The sequence below is a fragment of the Blennius ocellaris genome (assembly GCF_963422515.1).
Source record: "Blennius ocellaris genome assembly, chromosome: 11".
NCBI lineage: Eukaryota > Metazoa > Chordata > Actinopteri > Blenniiformes > Blenniidae > Blennius > Blennius ocellaris.
In genome coordinates, this window is record NC_137660.1 from 25751571 (window position 1) to 25764456 (window position 12886).

Below are 12886 nucleotides of genomic sequence, written 5' to 3' on the forward strand. Positions count from 1 at the left end.
GGAGACAGGCTGTAAAGTCTTTTTCAGGCTAAAAGGAGTGCACTCCAGCTGTAATTTGTCCATGTAATGTGGTTTCGAGCAATTATGTGTCATTATACTTCAGAGAAAACCAACATCTCTTTTTCTGGTAGAAATGTCATTACACATATGACAGAACAAAGATGAGTTTCTTCGGGGACAAATAAGTAGGATTAAAAGCAGTTTAAAAAAAATGTTTCTTTAAAAATCTGTGGTTTTTGAACAAAATCTGAAGCAAATCCCTAATAGATTGCACATGACATTGGCATATTTCTGGGGTTTTAGTGACATCCTATATTAATCTTGTGCTATTCATGTCGGCTTGGATGTAAATGATCACCAACACCCACAGGGGGAATGCACGTACCTCAGAGGTCTGACTGAAGAAGGCATCCTACATTTGGGTTTGATGTTCAGTGACAAATGAGCAAAGCCGTGTCTATTCATGTCTCTTTTGTTAATCTATAGAGAAGAGTCCGAAAAGTATATGTAGGCGTGCGTCTTTCGCATTGCTGGTATCATGATGATGGCTCTTACTCATTGGAGTTGTACTTCACACAACAACGTTTTCAAGTCAAAATGCATACTTTTCCATGTAAACGAGGCCTCATCATGAGGGTTCATCATTCACTAAACTGTGGCTAAATACCTATATTACAAATATAATTACAGCTGTATTTATAGTTAATTAAATATACTTTCCCTGAGTAATGTTGGTGTCATCAGAAATATTTTTTTTTAATCAAATTTTTCATGTCAACGGCCCTGGAGCATACACACACAGACAAATTTAACACAGCTTCAACACAGAGCCATCAATTTAGCCAAGATAAGGTATTTGGATTGTGGTCGGAAACATGAATAAAGTGAGAAAACTCATGCAGGTACAGGAACCTCCACATAAAGGAAAATCAGCCCAAAATTGAAGTTGTATGTTTAAAACTAGGAGCCAAGAGTGCCAACCGCCACAGCACCATGCCACCCTGAATGAGCAGCCGTTAACAATAAACAGACTTCACTTATAAAAATGTATTTTTTTTTTATCCTTTGGGAGCAGTGTTTAGTGTCTCACACAAGGACACTTTGACATCTAGACAGGAGGGGATCAGAGATCAAACCACTGAGCTTGAAACTCACTCCACCGACTGAGCCACAGTCGCCCACTTTTAATTTTCATGAAGGTTCTGGAAATGGTTGTGGTCATGGTTTCCATGTGAATTTGGGTGCAGATGATGAAGGCTGGTGAAGAAAAATAAATTGGTTTCAGTGTCTTTCTGGATCAGCTTTGTTTCAGATTTTCAGCGAGAAGGATTGATGGTACAGTAAATATGGTGTTATGGTCAAAAACAAAAGGATTTGATGCTACTATAATTCAAAGCATTCTGCTTAGGCTAATCCTGTTGTGTGAAATGTAATATCTTTGCTAAAAATGGCATTTTGGTGGAAAGTACTTTTTTTTTTTTTTTTAAGTGAACCCAAGATGAGTTTAAGAGCTAATCTGGGTGTTTGTATCACAGTTTAAAAGATTGTGTGCTGCATTATATTTACTGCCTGACTCTAAACCTAACCTTAGTCAAACTCTGCCATAAAAACCAGCTGGAACATGAAAATCTAACAATATCTATTATGGAGGCTTTGATTTTTCCTTCCGTAACAACCAGATGCAAAGACCAGAGCCTCTGCACTGATTTACGTCTTCAGTATGACATTTACTCTCATAATGACCAATGTTAATCTACAATGAGAGGACAAAAGAACACTGGCGCTCATTGCATTTCTGTTGGCCGGCTCACACAATACAAGGCCGAAAGATGACAGACACCAAACACGAGCTGACTGCTCGAAATGCCACAAGACCACGAGCAACATCAGCATATTTTCCATCCCGTGTAATGAAAGTGGATTTAAATGTCACATGTACATAAGAACATCTGTTGAACACAGTGATTCTGACCGTGAGACAATTCAATGTGATAGCTGACTAAATATATGCATCGTTTGTTTTTATGGATGTCAAATCCGGATATTTTCCCGTGAATAAATATGAAATTACTGCAGTTCTTTGATATTGATGAACGTAATTCTCACTTTCTAAAACTGGCACAAAGACTAATTCATTGCAAAAAAAATGAAATCCTTTTCATAAGTGCCTCTGGTACAGATAATAGATTGTGTTGTGTGTGTATGTCCAGCATACCAATGTGACAAACGCACATTGTTGTTAATCAGGGTTGACTAGCTGATATGCACAAGAGCATATCTGAGAGCGCGCTGAGGCTTCTTCACAGACTGCAAGATAATAAAAAGAGAGAAATAGTTTCCAACTCCCCTCTGAAATTACAGAGGAGTTTCGCCGATACGGCAGCTCAGCGGCACCATATCACAAATAATGACCATGAGTGAAGTGACTCCACAGCAGGCATAATGATATATTTTGTCCTCTGCAGTGCTTTGGGTGCGGCAATACTTCAAACTGTTTATATCATCAACTAGAATTACACAGACCCTCTGCACTGCAGTTGCACCGCACTCCCCTGTGATATGAGATACAGTGTCAGTGAGCCTCTAATGGGCCCTTTAATCTGCACATCCTTTCAACGCGGCAGCCCGGGCACTGCAGACACGGGCGGGGACAGATGTGGAGGATGTCAGGGAAAATATTTAGACTGGTGATAAACAGTGACTTGATAATGTTTGGACATTTTTCCTGCAACATTTCAATTTTGAAGATGATTGTGTTGTGCAGGTCTGTATGTTTATTTGAGCTTATTTCTGTCCTGGACATCTGGAAGTGATTTAATGAAGCATTTCTTCTTGCGTGCTCAGGTCAGCGATAAATGTTTGAAGTATCCACAATTTTTTCCTTTTTTCGGGGGGGGGTTGGGGGGGGGGGGGGGGGGGGGGGTTCTCGAACCTATTGTTTAAAAAATAGAATTTTTGCTAATTTTTCAACATTTTTACTTGGAAAGTTTTAAACAAACGAGCGCACTGCTGTCTTTTACATGTTTTCTATTATTAAACTGATGTTATTGTGCATACTGTGGGGAAATAGTCAGTGAGGATAAATAAGGGATTTTCCATCAGGGAGTTTCCCTGTTACTCTTGTCCTCTCACATTGTATGTCCTGAATAATAAATTCCCATAAAACACTTCTTTTTTTTTTTTTGGCCTTATGCAGAGAATCTTAAACAGACAGCGTCACAGTGGGGAACACACTCACATTCCTTCCAGTCAGGTAGGAAGAGATGAAGGAGTTGAAAAATGTCTATTGTGGTTTTAATAGGAGTCAAGAGTTCATGAATTAACCTTGGTGATGTCACCAGGGCCAAAAATAAATAAATAAATAAATAAATACATTTGTGCTTCACAGTTTCTTTTAAAATTGGTCCCTTGTCAATTTTACAACTGCGAAGCAAAACTGCTGCATCAACCCGATATAATGGTCAACTACTATCTCTCCTGTGTATCTGAGGCTGAATGTTCTATCCAGTGCAAAGGTTTTTTTTCTTCTTTCCAGACATTGTTATGAATATCAACATCTGAATATCTGTGTGGCAAATTCATCAGTGCAGGAGCATCTATTGTGTTGTGGTGGGTATGTGGATAAAGGACCCAGATGCAGATAAAGTCCGAAACAAAAGCCGGTCTTTAATAAAGATGTGCAAGTTCGAAACACAATAAAGCTCGCCACAAAAGAAGAACCAAATAGTTCAATAAAGATGAACTTAAAATCCCTCGGGGACAGGTGAAGAACATGAGGATGGATAAGTGAATGCACACACTGTACATATGTGCACACTGGGAGCGAGGAAGCAACAAGCACTCATGGGTAAAATGGGTGAGGGAAGCACAGAGAAGGAAACAAGGTAGGTGAGGCACAATGAGGGGAGAGAAAAGATACATATTAACTCAGACATTACCTGGAAACTCAGACCCTGTTCACAAAAGCACATAATTTTTGAGTTTTCATTTCAGAAGAGTTATACGTTTGCACTGCAGCGTTTTGAAAGTGATGTCCGTTTGCAAGGAAACTGCAGAAATGCTGGAAACCATCAAGTTTTCCTGTATGGACTGGGAGTCATGACACTCTGGAGGCCGCCATTGCTGTTATCGTCTATCTACTGAGCATGTGCAGAAGAACGATTTACTACGGCTGCACAGTAGCAGTTGTTTCCCCCATTTACACAGAGACAGAGCCAAAGTGTTTACACAAACTTCCATCTTTTGAGCTGCTTTGGAAATGTTCAGTTTTCAGTACCTCTGAGCATAGATTTCATGTAAATGGACACCTAAAATGCAACAAAAGTTTAGTATTTTCACTAAAAAGTGTTAACGTGTAAATGGGGCCTTAATCCAGCACATTACATAACATGAAAAAATAAAAACAAAACAATCAAGACAGATTTAAGATTCATGGGAGGTCACACTAAAAACACTGCAAAGGCACATTTTAAATACCGGTCATTATTCTTATAATATCAAGTAAATGCTTTGAATTCTTTTGGGGTCTTTTTTCTTTCTTTTCAAACCATTGATTGGGAATTGAAGAATGCAGCTCTGACGTCATATACAAACATGCATGTGAGTTCCAAAAGTTTCTGCTGCATTTACTCTCTCTTTTTCATCGGGACAACACACTGGATGAACTCTTGTAAAGTCAACCATCCATCCGTCTTCGGTACTGTGTCATCCAACTGAGGGGCAATGTGGGATTGGATTTTATCTCAGCCAACTGCAGACGACTGCCAGTCCATCATCGTCCATCATGATAACCACACAAACATGTTGGAGCCTTGAGCACAGACCTGAGCACACTGGACTTCACTGTCCACATGTGCTGTTCGCATTAATACTGTAATATTTATTGTTCTCATCGATGCTTTTCTACCTGGCAAGTTTATTCAAAAAAACAACAACAACATGAAAACGACTCATCAAGAGCTGAGGTGCGCACGCTTGAAATGATCCAACACAAGAGCTTTGAAATCCGTAAAGAAAAGTCAAAGTCTGACATATTCATATATTTTGGGTGGTTTTAGAGCATGTAAGGTGTTTAAGATGTTGAAAGAGTCAGATATGTCACATTTTCCAGTTTATTTCAGCTACAAGTCTGTTGCTTTCTTCTTCAAAGGAAGACTTTTTTTTGTTTTATTTATTATTCTCTGGTTCCAGTGCAAACACATCTATTGCAATACACAGAGCTTCCTTCGACTCAGTGGTGGAGCCGACGGGGTTTGTTTACCGCCGGAGGACACACAGCGACTTCACGTGGCCTCGTGCCTCGCGTCTGTCATGCAGAGAGAGTGGAGTGGGAGAGCGGACAATGTTAGGAACAACAGGATGTGACAATGCAATACCCCTACTGGCTCTTCATCACTCAAGCCTCCAGCAAACATGTGAACATCTTGAAGTGCTTAATGACATCAAGGCGAGTCTCACTCTTTCAGAAGTGGCAGCCCGGCTGGATCGAACACACTGCACAGAAAGTGTGGACTGTGGATTGTGCAAAGCCAGTTAGCCTCTGGGCTGAATCCTTTGATAATTTAGAGCAGGGAGGCAGCAGAGGAGGGTTTTCTACAAAAAAAAAAAAAATGTTGTGGTTATTGTAACTTTTCATTGATGTTTGATCTTTATTGCAGAAAATGAAGCAGTTTCAGTGTGCTGCTGTTGAGAGCAGAACTGACTGATCCCCTAAAACTTGAAAATCTATGAGCTTTATTTGTAAACACACCTCCAGTGTAGCACAGACGGGATGCATTGCACACAAAAAAAACACAAAATATTGGTATAAAGTACAAAATATGAATGAAAACGTGATGAAATTATTTCTACATTTCATAGACAACATATTTGTCCAGCCTTTTTCAGACAACATGATACAGGATTCTTGATCTTTCGGATGGATCTTCCCGAGGTTGAAGAGTATGAGCATCTCAGAGTTTTATTTACGAGTGATGGGAGGAGGGATGGAGAGGAGAGCGAAGCTCTCTGTTCACCGGTCGGTCGACATCCCTACCATCACCTGTGGTCATGAACTTTGAGTCATGACCAAAAGAATGAGATTGCAGGTACAAGCGGCCGAAATGAGTTTTTCACCGCAGGGGGGTGGCGGCGGTCACCCTTCATGATAGAGTGAGTTGAGGTGGTTCATCTGATTAGGACGCCCCCTGATCTACTGGGCAGGTCCAACTGGGAGTAGGCCCCGAGGTCAGCCCAGGACTCGCTGGAGAAATGATATCTCTGGCTTGGCCTGGGAACGGTTCGGGGTTCCCCTCCAGAAGAGCTGGAGGAAGTTGTGGTGGACGGGGATGCTTGGACGTCTCTGCTCTCTTTACTGCCAGCGCGACCCTACACCGGCTAAGAAGGAAAGAAGATGGATGGATGGATGTTTGTTTTGTTTCTTTCTTGACATGTTCGAAATAAAGATAAATATCAAATGTCAAATTGATGACAACATAAAAAGGAAAAAGAAAAATACTGGGCCAGTACTGTCAAATCCAATATCAATACTTTTTTATAATCTGAAGTGGATGCATCATGGAATTGATGAATGTGAATAACGTTTTTTTTCGCCCGCTTTTGGAGTATAATAGTCACTGGTGAATAAAATATACGTTATTTCAATACTGTTCTGTTATTTCCGAAACTAAATATGTATTATAATGATTCCCTCCTCATATGTCATGCCCAGATAGATCATCATTCTGGGAAATACAAAACGTTTCAGAATATGTCAGAATAGATTAAAACTGCTATAATGAAGCTTAAAATCAGGAGAAACTACATATATAATACATCGGCACATCCATCAAACTTCTAAACATCTTTATTCAACATATGGAGTTGCCGGGCGCTCGAGTTGATCCCAGTCAACAACCCCTGAGCTCTCACACACAGTCGCATTCACAACTACGGACAATTTTAGAGCCACTAATTATCTAGAAATGCTTGTTTTTGTGATGACGGATTAAACCGGAGTGTTCTGGACAACACCGGCCAGACGCAAACCTGGAATCCTTTCACAAACCACGGCCTTCGACACATACAGGGTATAATCATCCACAAGTAATTTCACCCTGAAGCAAACTATAAATACAAAACATGTCATGTTACTATTTTATTATGATTATTGGCTGATGTTGAATTTATGCTGTCTTTAGAAACTCTGGGTTGATATTACTGAGGAGGAAATAGGTATATCTGACAAGAAGTATTAGTAAAATATATATATTTTTGTCTTCAAACATTTTGGAGGAATCTTTGAGGTACTACAAAGAAAAATATATAAAAAGAAAAATGCTTTGTACATGTGAACCAGAATCAGCAAAACTAAAAGAATGTTATCCAATGATTAATTCCTGAGTTGAATCATAATCACTGCCAGAAGTGTTTTTTTTCTTCTTTTTTCTCCTGTTTCCAAAGTAACTCAGAAGACATCAAGAATCAGCAATCAAACAGAGTTGCAACCCCAGCAAAAGTTTTTAAATGGAGGCAGATTCTCGGTTGTGTGGAAGCAGGAGCACTGAGATCACAGACCTCCATCCCGTCCCACATGTTCGTATTACAAAGCCACTGTTTATCCATAAATCTCCCACCATCCAACCATCTGCAGCCCATCTTCACATTCTGGGAGACAAACGCTTTCACAGGCACTGACTTCACTCCAACAAGTGATATCACTCCATCTTATCTCATTCCGTAAACTCATGTGTACACCAGACTGTCCCCATAGCAACATACATGGTGTATTGAGGTTTATCTTAACCTCTCATGTCTGTCATGATCCCGATAGGAGCAAAGAAAAAAGTATTATCATGGGGTGAGAGATTAACAAATTTGACAAATTTGATATTTCTTTCACAAGATGAATCCTTGCAAATAATCAACAATCATGTTTACAAATATCCTTTATTTATTTTAATTGTTTTACAAGTTATTTTGGGAATTGATGCCGAAGATTATGGTCCCATTTGCACAACATTTCAAGTGAAAATGCATTGTTTTTGTGTTTTCATTTCGGAAAGATTCACATTGTCATGGGAAGTTTTTTTTTTATAACAATGTCCGTTAACAAGGAAATGGCAGTTTTCTAATGAAACCACACACGCATGCATGCAGGGAACAATATGCAATAAACATTAACAACGGGAGAACAGAGACATTAGTATGGTCAGACGATGCAGTTGGATTGTTATTACGGTGACTTTCAGTCATGTCACGCTGGAAGAAACGTTGTTATTGTCCATCTCCTGAGCATGTGCAGATGAACAATTTACTACAGTGGTAGCGTGCATGCAGAGTAGCATTGTTTCCACAATGTACATGGAGACACATTTGAATGTGTTTACAAAAAGTTCCAAACAGTTCCAAAGGTCCCTCTTATTCAACAAATGTGTATGACCCGACAAAAGGAGATCAAAAAGAACGTGTACTTTTGCCATATAGGTTCATATGAATTTGGTCAGTTTATCCAAAATCCAAAATCGGAGCAGGGTTCGGCACTCATGTTGACAGAAAGGAACAAACGAGTTCTCCAAAATGAGGTCAAACACGGGCAAAGTTTTTCCGACTGACGGCGAGATAAAGGCTGAGGCAAATATTGCACAAGGTACAAAGATACGCAACATAGCGAGACAGAGTGGCGGCTGATGTAAATATAGACACAGCAGGGAGTCGACGTGAAATCAAGGATTGGGAGAGTAGAGAAAAGGACACCAGGGCGGAGGAGAGTGAGAGCCGAAAACGACCAGAGGAGCAAAAAGCGGACAAAGCCACAACATGAAACATGAAGTATGACGAACTGGATACAAGAGCTGAGGCAGAATCAGACGTAGAGAGTTTATCTTAACCACACCTTATATGAACATCAGGTCACTTCATCACATGTACAAGTTTTTTTTTAGTTTCGTCTTGTTTTGTTTTTTAGCGGTTTGCAGTGAAACAGTTATTGTCCCTTGTGACCTTTTGGATATTTTTTGCTTTGAATGGAGAAGGTAGGGAGGTTGTAAATCCTGGCATCAAATGTTTATATGCGTCAAATAAAAGTTAGACGAACAAAGTTCAGCGCTGGACTGACTTCTGAATTCTAAGTAACTCAAAACTTTTGTGCGTCAGGCATCCTTTTTGCCCTTGATTTCGGAGCCTCGCGTTCACAACATTTCACTTTGACAGTTTGCAGTTCAGGTGCAACTCATTACTTGGAACATAAACACAGAACATGTTTAACATATTAGCTTTTTGCTGAAAATGAAGCATCTCAAATGTCTAACTATAAATAAAACAGCCACTCAAAGCCAAGGCTCCAGTGAAAGCAGAATTGCGTTAGCAGATAAACACCTGAAGATGCACAAATTGAGACGAATGAATGTGGAAACGAGGGAGCTGGCAGGGACAAGCTGTTTCGTGATGTTCGAAACATTCGGTGTTATCTTCTCTTGGCGTTTTCTCTCTGTGATATCAGAAAGTACACATTACGAGCTATTGAAAAACCTTTTCAACGACTCATACCAAAATGGCAAAAAAAAAAAAAAAAAAAAAGGATAAGAACAAATGAAAACAAAGCTGACTTTATGATTTCATAGTTTATAAATGAAAGGATTTAAAATGATTGTTTTTGTTCTCACTAAGCAACTTGAATGAATAACAAATCAAAAAATCTCCCCCTGTAATTGTGTTGCCCTGACCTTTTTAGTGAAAACATGCAAATAAAACACACATTAATTCATAGTGTGCAAATACGTCCTTTTGAAAATGTGCATAGGAAAACAACATACATGGAAAATCTGACAGATGTACATTTTATTTTATGTGCATACAGGCGCTACTGATAAGCAAAACCAGCCCATGATGAATAAACAGTGTAAATTAATGCAAATTCATGCTAATTTGGGCGAACTGACCCATCTGATGTGCCTTTGTAACGAACCCATCAGGAGTCATTCGGGTACGAGACCATACCTCATGGACACAACATGAAAAATTGCACGTCCTCTCAGTGGTAATTAAGATGTTACAACGGCTCCTGCAATTACACTAAATGTTGCACTGACAGAAGGGTAACCTCTCCATTATCTCTGTTTGTATATGTGTGTGTGTGTGTGTGTGTGTGTGTGTGTGGGTGTGTGTGTGTCTCAACTGGCGCCAGGCAGTTCTTGGAAAGGCGAAGCTGCTGTTTAAGGAGCTCCAAACGTGGTCAAATCAGTTGAGTGCAACTTGATTATCTTGCCTGTTTTTTTACAGACACAAGTGCAATTTGACAGTGGGTGAAGTAGGCCTGGTAAAAGAATTGGGCTTAGAATTCCACTGCTGCTTTCATACGGATTCCTGCCTGCGACCCTGGAGAGGAGCAACGACAAGATGATCATCCTCAAGAACTCGCTTCAACTGATCCTGTTCAGAGTGTCCACTACGACTTATCTCCACTTTCATCCACTAAGTGAAACCAGAACCTTGGAAAGGACATAGAAATGCACCTGGTGGCTGATGGAACAATGTGCCTCTCACAGGAAACCATTGAGTCCACCAATGGCCATTGGCCGGGACCACCCATTTCTTTTCAAAGTCAAGAAAATCCTCATTTGAAATAAACAAATGGGTCCCTTGAAGATGTAAATAGAACCATCAAACTCCATTGTCCTTGTTTTTCTAAGCGTTTTTTTGTTTTTTGTTTTTTTAGGTTTTTTTTTTTTGTTTGTATGTCCATGTATTTCTTTTTGTCTACCACGTATTCATGAAAAACTTGTGATAAAAATAACGTTTAGAAAATAGATAAACAAATGGAACACATTTGACATCAGCTTCATGTACTTCCTTTGCGCGCTCACCTGATGGGCAATTTGGTACATTTTGAAAATTGTCTGTTTATTTGTTTTGAATGTGTTTATTTATTCATTCAGTTATTTATTTTGTTTGTTTGTCAGAGGTATAATAAGGGAGCTTTGAAGAGCTGTGTACATTGCAGTTGAGAAACAGTGCAGATGTTTTAAAATGCTAGAAGCTCTCTGGAATAGACATTTATGTGAAGGACATGTTCGTGCTCGTGACCTTGTTTATTACACTAACATATATCCAGGTGAAACCATGCAGGGTGAAGATAAATAACAGCTCGCTTGTCAATATGAGCCCATTCACACAAGATCCTAATCCTCACGGGGAAGACGGCTGACAGATGTCGACATGCACTTGACATCTATATTTTCACCTAATGCTGCTACATTCTTCATAACTGTACAAGTGCTGCAGGCTGGAATAAAGGGATTATGTGACATGCAAACAATGCAGAAGACTGGGAGGCTCTTTAAATCACTGGCCATGTGGGAGCCATCAACCCTATATGGGATTGCATCATGCCCATAATTCACCTCTCATACACTCCCACAGAAAATGGACTGACATTCCTGGACAACATGTGATAATTTGTGATCGTCATGGATCCACAGGAGGAGGCTGAGTGTTTCTCCCGCCACGTCTGTAAGCGCCGGGACCCCAGGTGTGAGTGTTTATGAAGCAATTATTTGACAAAGAGAATTCCCTGTTGCCCGAGCGGTACCGACCGCTCCTCGGGCCTCCAGAGCATGAAACAATTTGTCCAGTAATAGGTTGCTTGGGAAGGTCTGCTGCTCTCCCAAACACTAATTAGTGCATTGTGATTCACCCCGGACGCCGTTTGCTATATGAATCTGAAAATCGAAGGCGTCGGGGAAGATTTGCTGCCGCTCAGCACCATCTTTACTGCATTACAGGAAATTCCACACGATGAAATCCATGAGACGGCGAGCCGTAAAAATGAAGGATGGATGCTCAAAGAGACACCTGACCCGAGGATCTGAGGTCCTGCAAGCAAAGAATCTGCTCTGAATGTTCTGTTCTGTTCCTGGCATTACTAATTTTATGGTCCTTTTTTTTTTTTTTTTTTTTTACTAAGCTGTTGAGCGTCACATGGTTACGCTTCCATTTTATCAACCTAAGCTCATTCTAATTCCAAGTTAGCCTTGAATTTATTCATTATCATGTTTATTCCCCCACTCACAACAGTGCAGTGCCCCACACAGCTGCTTAAATTCACTAAATCTGCTATTTGTACATCCGTCATGACTGATTGAGGTTGCTAAGCTGGATAGATGCATGTTATTATGCCACATTAAAGCGATTCCCCCTAAATCTACAGTGACAGTGGAAAAGTAAATCTGTTTTTCAACAACAAAAATCAAATAACATTTTGAAGAGATTATAGTTATAATGATGATAATTGATTTTAGCACAGTGATATAGAATGCAAGCCACAGTGGGTTTTTCCTTTTCACCAAAAAATGAAAAAAAAAAAAACTAAATTAAAGGGCCTCAAAAACAAAAGAAAAAGAATTTCATAAACAGGCATTGGAAAAGTATTTGGTGTGCGGGCAGCACACTGGAAAAGAGTGCTCATAATGTTTGTGCTGACATTCATAGATTTGTACATTTACTATCATTTCAAGATGCTGACAAACGAAAAATCAGCACAAAAATACAGCCGATGGTGATGGGAATGATATTAAATCTAATTATATAAACTACTGTTTTTTTTTAACTTCATGGGTCATTTTTACTCTATCTGTTCTGAGTGTCTTGGTAAAACGACATTTTAGTTTCAAGTTTTAGACAAAAAATATGATTAAAAAGGGGAACAAATGCAGTTTCCAGTGCTGGCAAAGATTACATAAAAAGAACAAGCATCATGGAGTAACCCTGACAATAATGTGTACATTATGACAAGGCACATCTAATTGATTTAAGATGATCATAAATATCAAAGAAGGAGCCAATCATCTGCACAGGATACAACACTTGGTTGATACAAACAATCCTGGCTTCTCTGTGGGAGGCAGAAACC